The 15545-nt window shown below is 40.5% G+C and overlaps 1 pseudogene; it reads left to right on the forward strand.

Annotated features, from left to right (window-relative positions):
- Positions 1 to 9614, forward strand: part of LOC132220120 (large ribosomal subunit protein uL4-like) — a 41770-nt pseudogene extending 32156 nt beyond the window's left edge.
- Positions 9615 to 15545: the final 5931 nt, after the last annotated feature.

Raw genomic sequence — 15545 nt, forward strand, 5'->3', positions numbered from 1 at the left:
GTTTTGTGAGATGAGAGGAGGGCAATTGGCACAGGAAACATAGGGCAAGGGTTCAAAGCTGAAATGATCCTGGGACTTGGAAATACAGGATTTTGGTTTTTGATTTTTGCAACCTTGAAGTGACTGGTAAGTTGATGAGATGTCCAGAGAGAGCCTCCACACAATAGAAGAGCACTAGGGGATTTACATAGACTTATAAATTCTGAAGGTAGTTATAGAACTTCTCACTGCTGTGAAACTCACCACTTCATGTAGCAGCAGCTTAACTTTTCAACTGTTCATTGAACAGTTCTTCCCGTGTTGAGTTAAAAGCCATTTGTCTCCCTATAACTTGGACTTATTGGTTCTAGTTCTTTTATTTGTTACAACCTTCAAATATTTGAACATAGCAACCCCAATGTTCTTTTCAAGATGACCATTCTCCTAGCTAAATCTTCCCAGTTCTAGGAATAATTTTCATATGAAGTTAACTTAAAGAAAATTGATTGCCCTGTGTAATTCCTTATAGTTAAAAATGTTTCAACTATTTTTTGAGAATCTTATCTTTTATAAGCATTGTGCTTAGTAACTTAATTTTATTTTATTTTTTATCCTCACCTGAGGTTATTTTTCCATTGATTTTTAGAGAATGGAAGAGAGAGGGAAAGGCAGAGAGAAATATTAATGTGAGAGAAACACATCAATTGGTTGCCTCCTTCACACAAGGTATGTGCCCTTGACCAGAACCAAACTTGGAACCCTTTGGTCTGCAGGCCGACACTCTATCAACTGAGCCAAACCAGTTAGGGCTAGTATTTTACCTTTAGAGTACAGTAAATATTACTAGGTATTTTCTCACTTGATTCTCATAAAAATCCCATGATATATTCATTATTAATATCAGCATTTGGCAGAAAGGAAACTAAGCCCAAAGTGGTAAACTAACATGCATGAGTTGCTGGAGCTGATATTCCAGTTCCCATCTTTTGAATTCTGAATTCCATGTTCTTAATACTATAATAGATTGGTTCTAATGTATTAATGGGCCCTTTAAAGAACTTTATCTGGAGCCAAATATATGACTGTAGGTACTAACCCACATGCATGGAGCAGAGTAGAACTTCCTTTATTTTGGAGACTTTGCTTCTGAGAATGTGCCAAGATCTCATTAGTTTTTTTGACAAGAACATCATGCTGTTAACAATCAGAAAAACTCTTGGTTTTTAAAATACATGTATGTGCTCTTATTAGGATATGTCTTCCCAATTATACTTGTATGGTTTATTTTTGTAATATGGATGTAGAAATTTGTAGTTGTATTTATTAACTTTCACCTCTTGTTGTTATTGGCTCATCATTTAAGATCTATCTTAATTCTGGCATCGAAATACCATTAGGGAAGTGCTGGAGTAAAGGTAGGAATTTTTGGCCAACTGAATGATCACTCAGGGTCAACAAGGAATGGTTTACTCTGTGTAAGTTATCCTATATAATAAGAGAGGAATATGCTAATTATCCATTACACCCTGAGGCGTAATGACCAAGTGCATCACGACCAGATCATGGATCAGCAGGAGGGTGGGCCAGTGAGGTACAAGTGGGCAGGTGTGGAGAGCTACAGGAGGGGGCAGGGCAGCAAGCTATGAGGGGGGAGGGGGAAGGGGGCAGAGGGAGCTACAGGAGAGGCAGGGCAGTAAGCTATGAGTGCGGGGTGTGGGGGTGGGGGTGGAGGGGAGCTACATGAGGGCAGGGCAGTGGGCAGAGAGCTACAGGAGGGTGGCACCAAGCTACTGGCCCACGGATTCGTGCACAGGGCTACTAGTGAAGACATAAAAAGTCTTAGGAAGATTTAATAAAAGAAACCAAAACATTTAAAGTTTTGTTAATAAAGTAAAATTTACATATGCAAAACAACTTGGTCCACCAAAATCTGTACCCTGCATTATAGCATACTTTCTTTGAAAGGAATCCTGAGGTATTCTAGTGTTGTGATTTGCAGGTATACAGCTTTAGGTTGGTCTCAGGCTGGCTGCAATGGTGTTACCAGCCTTTGCTCTGGATATTTCAATTTTATAGATATGAGGTGGGGTTTGGAAATTTATATTAAAACCAGAACTCTCCAAGTGATTTAGATGCATAGCCAAGTTTGGGAACCACTGGCTTAGACCATCTCCATCACTATATGACTGACTAGTACAATTCATAAACTATTTTCAGTTTTTGCTCCTTTCTGATCACATGGTACAGATTGCCATTCCTGGCCTTTTTGTGGTGTTGGTCAGTAAGCTATGAGCAGAAATGAACTGTGCCACTTTAACCCAGTAACATTTCATTGGTGATACTAAATCCTTAGGGCTCTCTCTCTTTGCTTCTGGCATGGGGATCAGAAACATTGCCTCTCAGAACTCTGAAGGCACTTCTCCCCCCTCCCCATTTTCCTTTAGAATCCAGTGTTGATATTGAGGATATAATGACATTTTGATGATTTTATTCTTTTGAATATGACTATGTATGGAACTTTGATCTATTCTTGATGTTCTGAAATTTCATGATGAGTTATAGTATAGAATTTAAAAATTCACTGTGCTACATACTCTCTGGTAAATTTATATCCAGTAAGGGAAATTTTTCTTATATTCTTGCTTTGATAATTTCCTTTTCATCATTTTCTTTTTGGGGAACATCTATTCGTTGTGAACTGATCCTCTGTTTCTTATTTTTTAGTCTTTATTTCCAACTCATTCTCTTTTGGTCCCATTTTTATTTTTGGAGATTTTCTTCTTTTGACATTTCAATGAAAATTTCCACTTGGTTATAACATTAACTTCCAAGTCTACTTTTTTATTCTCTCATGCTTCCCTTTTTTTTTTTTTTTTAGAAATTCAGTTTTGCTTTATGAATGTGATGGGTTTTCTTATTGTTTTGAAAATGATTTTAAAAGCATTTGTTTCATTTTCCTATGTTGCTATGTTTTCTCTAGTCTTCTTTTCCCCTTTGTTTGTTTTTCTTTCATGTTGGAAATTTCCCTTAAGTGTTTTGGATTGTTCATTTTTACTTAAAAGGGAGGCAATGAAATATTGACCAAAGTGTGTTTGTGAAGGATTTGTCAACTGATATGTTTCATTTGGAAAGTGACCTCCAAATACCAGTGTGTTCAAGTATTTTGTGAGAGGACCTTCAGTTTCCTATAAAAGAATACTGCAGCCTGGCTCAGTGATTGAGTGTGGACCCATGAACCAGGACATCACGGTTAGATTCCCGTTCAGGACACAGGCCTGGGTTTCGGGCTTGATCCCCCTAGTAGGGGGCATACAGGAAGCAGCCGATCAATGATTCTCTTATCATTGATGTTTCTAGCTCTCTCTCCCTCTCCCTTCCTCTCTCTGAAATCAATAAAAAACATGTATTAAAAAAAGAATACTGCAATCTCTTTCTCTTCAGAGTGTGTGTGTATACATACACTAGTCTGTAGGTACTCTGGGAGTGGGTGAGAATGAGGGCTTTTATTATCTGCCTTCCCTCCAACCCTGTTTTTTTTTTTTTTCTGTCATAGCATTGTATCTGGTATACCCAAGATTAGAGCTTCTTTGGCTCAGTGTCTCCAGAAAATAATAATCCTGTTTTCCATGGGGGAAAGATAATCACTGAATTGTCAGTGCAGTGGAGGAGACTGGTGATCAACCAATCAGTATAGGTTTTTAAGATGTCTACCAGTTTTTTAGCCTTACCCCTTCTCTTGCTTTCAAGTGCTAAGCTTCTCAGGAGCTATGCAAGGCACATGGCCATATTCCCTTTCTGAAGGCTCTAAAGTTGGAACATCATCTACTCTTTTAAGACAGTTGCTCTTTACCTGATCTCCATTTTCCAAAAATGGATCTTTGAACGGAGTTTGGCATGTAGGGTATTTATAGGGATTGACTCCCATGGACAGAAGGAGGAAGCAGGCTTGGGCAGAGGGAGAGTGGAATTGCAATGCTGGTCCAGCAAAACCTCAGCCCACCCCAGGGGGAGCCCTGGAATGTATAAGACCCATTACAACTATCCCCCAGAGATCCCAAAAGGCTAGACTTTAAACCTCAATGAGAATCAATGATTGGGTTTGGCTGGGAAAGGTATATTCTTGGGAGAGCTGCTTTATACAATTGAGGAAAACTCAGAAGGAGCTGACTGCTTGAGGCTGTTGCTGATGGCACTCCCTGCAGCAAGGAAGGACAAATTCTTCTGTGAAGGATTCTCCATGACTGCCACACCTGGCTCCCTTTTTAGAAGCTATGTAACCTTAGTCATGTTACTTAAAACCTCAGTGGGGACTTGGTCTCCTTATATGTAAAATGGGGATAATTACAGTACCTATCTCAAAGTTTTTGCGAGGATTTAGTGAATTATTGTAAAACCCTTAGAACTGTGCCTGGCATATAGTGAGTATAGATAATAAATGTTAGCTATTATTCAATTTAGGTAATCTTCCCCTCTCCTGATGGTTTCCATTTAATGGAGAAGGGTTGTAGCATTTTCAGACTTTATAAAATATAGTTCACACTCTGGGAAGAAGGTCACGACAGCTCTTTTTAAAAGAAATAATAATTGGGACACTTCATGTCCTTCCCTTGTCACTTGATATTATGTGATCTATACTGCTAGCAGAATGTGCTAATGGCCTCTGAGTAATAGAATATTAACAACTCCTAATAAGCTGAACATCATAGTTAGAGAGCTATTTAGAAATAATTTGTAAATTACATGATTCCATTCTTAATGTGTATTCCTTCCCCTTATAAAATAATTTTTAAGAATTGACTATTAAGAGAATTGGTCTTTAACACTCTAATGTTTCATAAATGCTCATTTCTACTGTTTTGTAAGAGTCTCAATAGAAATTTAAATTGGAGTTTTCCAGGTTCTATACCTTTGAATTTTTCAAATTTTCTTTGAAAAGCACTGAATATATCAAATAAAGCTTTTAAAATTCCATTTATGATTGAATTTGAAAGGATATGCTCTTATCTGAAAAGTGGCAAATTACCAATGATGATGATACATTAAATTATCAACTAGGGAAAACTATTGAAGAATATAGGTAGGTGATATAGAAATGGGAAAAGGAGAATCTGCTAGAAATAAAGACCAACTGCTTCTTTCCATATATCTGTTCACTGAAAAAATATTACTCTAGCACCCACTGTATTGTAGGTATGATGCTGGGTGCTGGGATGACTAGAACATGAATCCTTTTGAGGAGCTTATAGTCTATTAGGGATTGCAGTTGAGGGGGGAATGAGGTGCAGAGATTTACACAATATTATAGATCCTTATAGATCCTATATAATAAAAGGCTAATATGCAAATTGTCCCTCCCTGTGGGAGTTTGACCAACCGGGAGTTAGATGTGCGCTGACCACCAGGGGCAGCATGGAACATGGTGGGTGTTGGCGACACAGCACTGGCAGCAGACGGCAGTGGAGGTGCTGCCAGCCCTGATGGGCCCTGACAAGAGTGGGGCTGCAGTGGGATGGTGGAGCAGGTGAATGGGTGGTGCCAGGCCAAGGCGGTGCGAAGGGAGGCCCAGCTGGCAGCTGGGGGAAGGGAGACCTCGGCTGACAGCTGCTAGGAACCCTACCCATCCACAAATTTCGTGCACTAGGCCTCTAGTATTGTAATAAATATACAAGGTGACATTGAGATGGGAGGCCTACATTTAAGGATTGGCTTTGGGAATGGCAAAGAAGGAAATGATGTCAGATATACCACAGATAAACACAAGAAGTGTCTGGCCATTAATTTATTGAGGAAACAAGACAGAGGACTACTCAACAAGTGTTGGAGTTTTAAATCTGGGTGATGGGTGGAAGAGAATATCCTTAGGAAAAGTAGGATATTTGGTGAAGATGATGGACTTGGTTTTAGACATGTCAGTTTAAACTACATTGGAACATCCAGGTGGAAGTACCTAGCAGGCAGGTATACAGATTTGTAAGGAAATTCCTGGATCAGAAAATAAAACTAAGGTTGCATTGATAAAGTTGAAAACAAAGTATACATTTATTGAATTAAAAAGTTTGAGATCAAATGTGTATTGAGAAATAAAGCAACATTTTCATAATTCAAATTGTATTCAGTTAAAATGGCTGAAACAAACCACAATATGCTTAAAGCTCCATTTGCTAGCGTGTCTGTATTTGATTTGCTTAATTTTTCTCTTTCTAAGAGTGAATAAACTTAAAAGTATCATTTAAAAAATATAAAATATCATTTGCTTGTGAAAATTCAACTAATGGAGAACTACATACAGTAAAGAGTGACAGGTTACTCTCCCCAGACCCCAGCCTCCCTAATCCCAAGATCAAATGGCTGCTAGGATTTGGTGTGGATCATTCTGGTCTTTAAATATTTTTTTAAAGATTGAAGATGTTTATGATGGGAAAAGCAGTTGCTCTGCAGCCCAGCACTCATCTTTCAACAAATCACCTTTTCACAAGGTTAGATTGCACTATGGCCATCTTTATATACAAACTAGTGGCCCAGTGCATGAATTTGTGCACATTAAAAGGGAATTAATTAAAGGAAGTACAGTGGGGCCTTGACTTACGAGTTTAATTTGTTCTGAGACCGAGCTCATTAAGGAGCTCGTTAACTCAAATTACTCTATCAACTCAATTCAAAAAATCGGCTGAGAGACAGCTGGCATCTCAAAAAACTCATTAGTCGGGACACTTGTAAGTCAAGGCCCCACTGTATTTTAATATTGCTATTTGCCCTTTCTCTATAATAGAAGTGTCAGAGATGAAAGAAAATTAGTAAAATGTATATGAAAATCTCCCCCTATCAGAGTCTGGGGCACGCCACGGGACCCAGAGTCAAGTCCCCACCCACCTGCACGGGCCTCACAATCGCATGAGACCCAGACCCAGCTGGCCCCAACGTTGTCAAGCCCCACAGGGTAGGAGGGGGGCACAGCCTCAGGTCCTCTGGCCCAGTGCTGGGCGGGGGGCGTAGCCTTAGGTCCCCAATCAAGCCCCGCTGGGTGGAGGGCGCAGCCTCAGGTCCCCCGGCCCGGCCTCATGTCCCTGGCCCTGGTGTCAGGGTGGGGGATGCAGCCTCAGGTCCCTTGGCCCCGGCACTAGGTTCCCCAGCCCTGGTGTGAGGGCATGAGGGTGCGAGGGCATGATGATCATTTGCATATTAGCTCTTTATTATATAGGATATATCTCTGAACGTGGCTGGAGTTAGATGGTAAATTTAGACAGCCTTTCCCAAGCATGGGTGTTCCCTCTTTCTCTGGTAACAGGGCCTTGGTCACTGAAGGACTGAGAATTAAGAGCTCAGATCTCTTAGGTTCTTTAGTTGGCCCTTCTGGGTGCTGCCTGGTCTGTAGTGCAGGAAGGGGAAGGGGAAAAGCACGATAGGAAGGAGGGAACTCTGTGGCAGGGAACTTGCTGAGCAACAGCTGCGCAGTGCCATCAGAGTGTATATTTTATGTAAATGAGTTCATACCATATATACTGCCTTATATCCTACTTTTTTCTTCGTGTATATTAATATGTTGTGGACCTTTTTCCTTGTTGAACCACATATATATTAACCTTTAAAAAATATATGCTTTTATTGATTTTTAGAGAGAGAGAAAGGGAGAGGAATAGAGAGAGAGAAACATTGATGAGAGAGAAACATTCCTGATCAGCTGCCCCCTGCACACACCCTATGGGGATTGAGCCTACAGCCCAGGTATGTGTCCTGAGCAGGAATTGAACCAGGGACCTCTTGGTTCATGGGTGGATGCTTAACCATTGAGCAACACTGGCCAGGTGATCTTATCCTTTTTATTCACTGCATAATATATACTTTAGTACAGATAAATTATAACTCATTAACCATCCCTCTATAGATGTACGTTTATGTTGTTGTTTTTCAAATTACAAAATGTGTTTGCAAATATTCTTGTATATACTAGTATATCTTTCCATTTGTTCTAAAAGTGCCCTAGAAGTGGAATCACTAAAGGGAATCCACATTTTAAATTTTGATGCATTTGACAGAATGCATCTAAACAGGTTCTACCAATTTATACACCCTTTTAAAGGCTTATTTTTCTTCAGTAATTACAGCTGGCCCAGATTTGGTTCTGATCTTCTTGGATGCTAAAAAGTTCCAATTACATGGAACTAATTTTAAAAGCTTTTTAATAAAAAAAACAACAGATTGTTATTTCCCCAGCCATCTTGTCTTGCATCCTGCTTGAGAGAAGCCATGTCAAAGATCCTTTATTGAACCACATCCTTAAAGACCCAAGTTCTTGAGGGACAAGAGCTCAGGCCAACATTGGCCACACTCCTGTGACTGTCTTCAGCATCTGCTGACAGAGTCACAGTTTGTGTTCATTATTCTGATGCAATAGGTTATCTGGGCAAGAGGGACAGAGGAGAGGAACATGGCCAAGACCCTCCGGCTCTTCTTGTGAATATTTAAAAACCATTTAAATAGATTTCTTTTTATCCCCTAATGATGACAGCACTGAAACTACTTGTCTCATTTTTCAAATCAAAGCTTCCTAAAGCAAAATGGCCTGGAGACTGAACAGCTCATGAAGCTCTATTAATCATAAGGGGGGAGAGGTGGGGAGCTCAATTAGTTGTTCAGGGAATGGAAAAGTACTTAAGACTCAAGACACCTCTCCTTTCAGCCAAATATTTCATATTGATGCTTTGAGACTGTTTTTATTTGTTTGGTTGGTTTTGGTGTGTGTGAGAAGAGTCCTTTTGTGTGTATTTTTCCTTAGAAATGATCCCAAAATACCTTCTTTCAATACACACCTTTGCTTTCTCTCAAGAGACTTTGCTGGAGACAGGCAGCCTCTTAGCGAATGAGGGCTGGCAAGGGCAAAATGAGAAACCGTCGTATCCAGCGCAGGGGACCTGGCATCATCTATAATGAGGATAATAGTGTCATCAAAGCCTTCAGAAACATCCCTGGAATTACTCTGCTTAATGTAAGCAAACTGAACATTTCGAAACTTGCGCCTGGAGGGCATGTGGGCTGTTTCTGCATTTGAACTGAAAGTTCTTTTTGCAAGTTAGATGAGCTGTATGGCACTTGGTGTGGAGCTGCCTCCCTCAAGAGTAACTACAGCCTTCCCATGCACAAGATGCTTAATACAGACCTTAGCAGAATCTTGAAAAGCCCAGAGATCCAAAGAGCCCTCTGAGCTCCACACAAGAAGATTCACTGCAAAGTCCTGAAGAAGAATCCACTGAAAAGCCTGAGAATCATAATGAAGCTAAACCCATGTGCAAAGCCTATGCGTCGGAACACCATTCTTTGCCAGGCCAAGAACCACAAGCTTCGGGTGGATAAAGCAGCAGCAGCACTGGAAGCCAAATCAGATGAGAAGGGGGTTCCAGGCAAGAAGCCTGTGGTAGGGAAGAAAGGAAAGAAAGCTGTTGGCGTTAAAGAAGCAGAAGAAGCCTTTGGTGGAGAAAAAGGCTGCAGCCACCAAGAAACCAGCAGCTGAGAAGAAGCCTGCAGAAAAGAAACCCACCACAGAAGAAAAGAAGCCTGTGGCATAAACTTAAATTTGTTTATTCCATAACGGTCAAATCACTTTGGACAGCTAATTTTGAATAAAAATATGATCAAAGGCACGCCCCCCCTCCCCCCCAAAAAAACACACACACCTTGGTGTCCCTATTGGGATAATACCTGTCTCCTGGAGTTGTTTTTAGGATGAGTGATAAGTCTCTCTTTTTTTGTTATCGACAAATCCCACACCAGCTTTGTTCTTCATCTATTGTAGCAGTTGCAGAACTTGCACAGTGCAGTAGCTGGGATAATCATATGGTTCCCTTGTAGAGCTTTGGTAGGTGTTGGGGTTTTGAGGCTGCTCTCCTGAGCTTTTAACATAAGATGGAGAAAACACCAGTTACTCATTTCAAAGCTTGGGGTGGGGTGCTGATAGACATTCTATGGGGAGGGGGCTGTAAAGCCTCTACAGACTCCCTTGGTGCATCCATATTTAGTTCCATAAAACCTGGTCAAGTTACTGAGCCCTCTCTTTCAAGCTATTTTAGACGTAAAAAGATAACTGTTTCTACTGCATACAATTGCTGTGAGGATTAATAAGAACTTCATATCACCATTGCCTGCTTTATTTTTTTCATTTAGGTACCTTTCATGATCTCATTTACTTTAGTTTCCTTGTTTATTTTTTATAACTGTTCACCTTTCCCAATGTAAACTCCATAAAACCAGAGATTTTGTCTGTTGATCACTGCTCTATAGCACCTGGCACATAGTAGATACTAAATAAATATTTTGTTGAATGAAAAAACATGGTAATGCGTAGAACAGTGCGTGAAACATAGTATGCACTCCATAGATGTGAAAAGTCATTAGCTACTGTCTATAACTGGATAATAAATCATTTACCTCAAAGAATAGTATAAGAGATCATTTAAATAGTGTACCTGATACAGCACTCAGTAGGCCCTCAAGAAATGGTAACTGGATTATATATGAGTGATTGTCGATCTTTTTAGTTAAAGTAGTTTGTAAAGAAAGCACTTGCAGTCATTCTCTTCAACTTTGTGTTTGAGCTCATTGGTTTAAAAAAATTTTACTTCATCCTTGGGGAAGGGGTAAGAAAAAGGGGTACAGGGAGAGTCTTGAACAGCCAGTGGGTATTAGGAAATGGTAGCTATTTTAAAGTGAATTTAGTTCCTGCATCCAAAAAGTATTTAATGAGTTCTTAATTAAAGGGTGTCCCAAAATTCACGCAAGAGGTAATTTTGATAGAAAACACAGGTTTATAATTAAAAATTGTAAATTTTTAATTGATTCATAAAGTATACAGTATAGGGTTATGTATGGAATAGCATATCGAGTAAATGGCCTCCATAGCTTTGCTGGCACATACACACTCTTTTGTTGAAATTTTCCATTACAGAAATGTGGCTGCTCAGGCAATAACAGTTAATGGTGCTCGCTATCGTGACATGATAATCCATTTTTTAATTTTTTTAATTAATAAATCTTTATTGTTCAGATTATTACAGATGTTCCTCTTTTTTCCCCCCATAGCTCCCCTCCACCTGGTTCCCACCCCACCCCATGCCCTTACCCCCCGTCACTGTCTTCATCCATAGGTGTAAGATTTTTGTCCAGTCTCTTCCTGCACCCCCACACCTCCTTCTCCCCAAGAATTGTCAGTCCACTTCCTTTCTATGCCCCTGCTTCTATTATATTCACCAGTTTATTCTGACTTAATTTTTAGATTCACTTGTTGATAGATATGTATTTGTTGTCCCCTTGTTGTTCATAATTTTTAGCTTTACCTTTTTCTTCTTTCTCTTCTTAAAAAATACCCTTCAGCATTTCATATAATCCTGGTTTGGTGGTGGTGAACTCCTTTAGCTTTTTCTTATCTGTGAAGCTCTTTATCTGACCTTTCAATTCTGAATGATAGCTTTGCTGGGTAGAGTAATCTTGGTTGTAGGTCCTTGCTATTCATCACTTTGAATATTTCTTGCCACTCCCTTCTGGCCTGCATGGTTTCTGTTGAGAAATCAGCTGACAGACAGTCATATGGGTACTCCCTTGTAGGTAACTGTTTTTCTCTTGCTGCTTTTAAGATTCTCTCTTTGTCTTTAGCCCTTGGCATTTTAATTATGATGTGTCTTGGTGTGGTCCTCTTTGGATTCCTTTTGTTTGGGGTTCTCTGCGCTTCCTGGACTTGTAAGTCTATTTCTTTCATCAGGTAGGGGAAGTTTTCTGTCATGATTTCTTCTAATAGGCTTTCAGTATCTTGCTCTTTCTCTTCTTCTGGCACCCTGATAATTCGGATGTTGGTACGTTTGAAGTTGTCCCAGAGGCTCCTTACACTATCTTCATATTTTTGGATTCTTTTTTCTTTTTGCTTTTCCAGATGGATGTTTTTTGCTTCCTCGTATTTCAAATCTTTGACTTGATTCTTGAGTCTTCTGTTGGATCTCTGTATATTATTTTTAATTTCAGTCAGTGTATGCTTAATTTCTGACTGGTCCTTTCCCATTTTATTTGGTATTCTCATTAAGATCTTTGAAGGTCTCACTAAGTTCCTTGGAGGTTTGTAGAAGATTCTTGAGTAACCTTATAACTGTGGTTTTGAACTCTAAATTCAGTAATTTGCTTTTGTGACATGTGTCTTTGTCTCTGCATTTTGGCTGCTTCCCTGTGTTGATAGAGTGGCTTTGTATGGTAGGTGTCCTATTGGGTCCAGTGGCTCAGCCTCCCCAATCACCTAAGGTGGACACTCTCGGTGCACCCCTTTGTGGGCTGCGTGCACAGTCTTGTTGTAATTAAGCCTTGATTGCTGTTGATATCCCTGGGAGGAAATGACCTTCAGGTCAATTGACTGCAAGGACCCGCTGTGTCTATAGTGGAAGAACTGCTGTGCTGGAGACACCTTTATGGGGCAGGACTTGCTTCAGTGGGGCTTTGGTGCTCACTGAGTCTGCCTCTTGAGTGTGTCACTTATGGATGTGAGGAGTTGAAATCTGGTATCTGACCACTGGGTACACTGGATCTCCAAGGAGGTGCAAATTCAACCACTGTGTGAGTCCACCCAGCAGGAGCTACCACAAGAGCTTCAGATTTCTCCTCTTTGTTTGGGGTTAGGAAATTTTGGAGCTCTCTGATCCAGCTGCAGTTTGTTAGGTTAGGCTGCAAAAGGACATTTGCACCACTGCGCACAGCTTGGGTGGGTTGTAAATTGGGTGGGGCGTGGTCTCAGAGAATCACCAGGGCAGAGCAAGCAGCGATGGCTGCCTGTCAGTTGTTTCCAGGTCTTTAGGTCTCTGTGTCCTCGTGTCCCCGAGTCCCGGGACCCCACAGTAACACTGATCCCTGCGAGCAGTTCTGCAAGAAAGCCACCCTCGCTTTCCTTTCCGACCCGATGCCAACCAATCCAGTTTCTCCCCATAGGAGTCTGGGTCCCTAGAGTCTCACTGGAAACGAGTTCAGTGCAGTCAGGAGCTTGTATCTCCCGATTGAAAAGAACCGCGCATCCAGTTGCTGTCCAGTTCGTGCACCTTCGTACCTCTGCTCTTGGCGCCTCTGCACCTCCTACCCAGCCTCAATGTGCTTTCTTCTTTCCTTCTAGTTGTAGAACTTCCACTCAGCCAGCTTTCCGGTGGTTCTGCCGTTTTGTCTTTTAGTTGTAGTTTTAATGTGGTTGTGGGGGGCGGCATGTACAGGTATATACCTTATGCCGCCATCTTGGTTCTGAGCCCAGAGAAATATTTTTAAATTTAATTATTTTGTTTCATTATAATTTCTTAGATATGCATGGGTGTTAATTTAAGGACAGAGAAATCTAAAATGATACACACCCAAATGTTAACAGCATCAGAGGGATGGTTCTATTGTCTTTTTAGTGGTCATTTGTATTTTCTAATTTTTCTGAATGAAATATTTTTCATTATTTAGGAAATCTAAACAATTATTTTCCATTATTTATCTCTAGGAGGTTACATGAGAAACTGGAAACACTTGTTTCACCAAGGGAGGGGAGCTAGGCATCTGGGGAACAAGGGTGTGAGGAGGAGATTTCACTATATACTGTCTGTACTTTTGAATTTTAATATTTATGAATGTAATGCCTATTGGGGAAAAAAATTTAATTTATAGTTGATGGCCTGAGAGATGGCTGTGGGCATCTTGACTGGAGTCTTGATGTGGGTAAAGGAGCTTTCTCTGATAAGCGGCAGCTCCTGCAGGTGGGAGATGGTGGCTAGGACCTCAGTAGTAGACTTGGGGAGGCCATACATACTCCTTGTGGGAGGAAAGACTAGGGAGACAGAGCAAATGCCTTGAGTAAAACTATGCTGCTGACTGTGCTAGTCTCTTTTTTCTCCCTGAAAAATCATCCAGAACTTGGGTATCAATGAGAGCCTAAGACAGTGATGGCGAACCTTTTGAGCTCAGCATGTCAGCATTTTGAAAAACCCTAACTTAACTCTGGTGCCGTGTCACATATAGAAATTTTTTGTTATTTGAAACCATAGTAAAACAAAGATTTATATTTTTGATATTTATTTTATATATTTAAATACCATTTAACAAAGAAAAATCAACCAAAAAAATGAGTTCGCATGTCACCTCTGACACAAGTGTCATAGGTTCACCATCACTGGCCTAAGATATTTATCTAATTATTATTTTTTAAAGATAAAAAAGTACATGTTCAGTATAAAAAATTTGTAAAGTATAAACAATGAAAAAAATTATTTGTAATCCATATATCTAGCTTTTTAACCTGGGATCAAAAGGAAGACATTTCTTTATCCTATATAATAAAAGCCTAATATGCTAAGTGTCCGGTTGTCCAGTTGGCTGTTCAACCAATCAAAGCATAATATGCTGATATGCTAAGGCTGCTCAACCACTTGCTATGACATGCACTGACCACCAGAGGGAAGATGCTCCAACTGGTAGGTTAGCTTGCTGCTGGAGTCCAGCCAATCAGGACTGAGTGAGATGGGCTGGACACACCCTGGAGCCCTCCTGTCGTCCCTCCCTGGCTGGCCAACCTCCTGAGTCCCTCCCCAGCCCTGATAGTGGACCAGAGGGGTCCCTTGGCCTGGCCTGTGCCCTCTTGCAATCCGGGACCCCTCAGGGGATGTCAGAGAGCCAGTTTCAGCCCAATCCCACAGGCCAGTCTGAGGGGCCCCACTGGTGCACAAATTCATGCACCGGGTCTCTAGTTGATATGTAATTTTAAATGATCAAAATCAACAGTGTAACTATTATGTTTGTATTTGTCAGCTCTGCTATGATTATAGGCTTGTATTAGAAGGAGTTTCATCATACAAACATAATTACTTATAATTTATAACCTAGGGTTCAAGGAAATTCTGATGTGATTATCAGAAGAAAGTTTGAGGAACTATATGTGTCTTTGACTTTGACCCATATTAGGTTGTCTTATCTGCATATTTATCACAGTGAAATGGCACTGGAAGAAGAGCCAAAAATATCAACTCCAATGTCCTCCAATGAATTTGGAAGGCTGTTTCTCACTGGGTGTAAATTGTGTGGGTAGTTTTAGCAAGGATGTCAATCTGGAGCCATCTTCAAAAGTAAAACAATACCGCCTACACTCAGCCTCAGAAGAAGCAGGGATAACTATTTCATGAGATTCTTGTTATTATTTTTCGGTTGAGAAAGGATGGGGTATTGCAGGCAAGGTGAGGAAAACTGTGGGGAGAAATCAGGAGGCAGAAATGTGGACCAAATGGGGAGAAGTCTTGAGAAAAAGGGATGTGAGTTTAATTATAATTGTGCACATTAACTTTTCATTATCCTATTTTATTTGCACAACAGCATGCAAATGTGAAAATACTTACTGATCCCACTTTACAGAAGCAAACTAAAGCTCAGGGAAGTTAAGTGACTGAGGTTACAGAACTAAAAGCTAGCAAATTTGGGGTTTGACCCATGGCTTTGATTCCAAGTGTAGGATTCTTTGTACTTTACTGAACTGTCAGGAGTTGCTGTATGCGCTGGTGCTCTGTCCCACTGTTACTATTGCTCAGGCT

Source organism: Myotis daubentonii, chromosome 17 (assembly GCF_963259705.1).
Source record: "Myotis daubentonii chromosome 17, mMyoDau2.1, whole genome shotgun sequence".
Lineage (NCBI taxonomy): Eukaryota > Metazoa > Chordata > Mammalia > Chiroptera > Vespertilionidae > Myotis > Myotis daubentonii.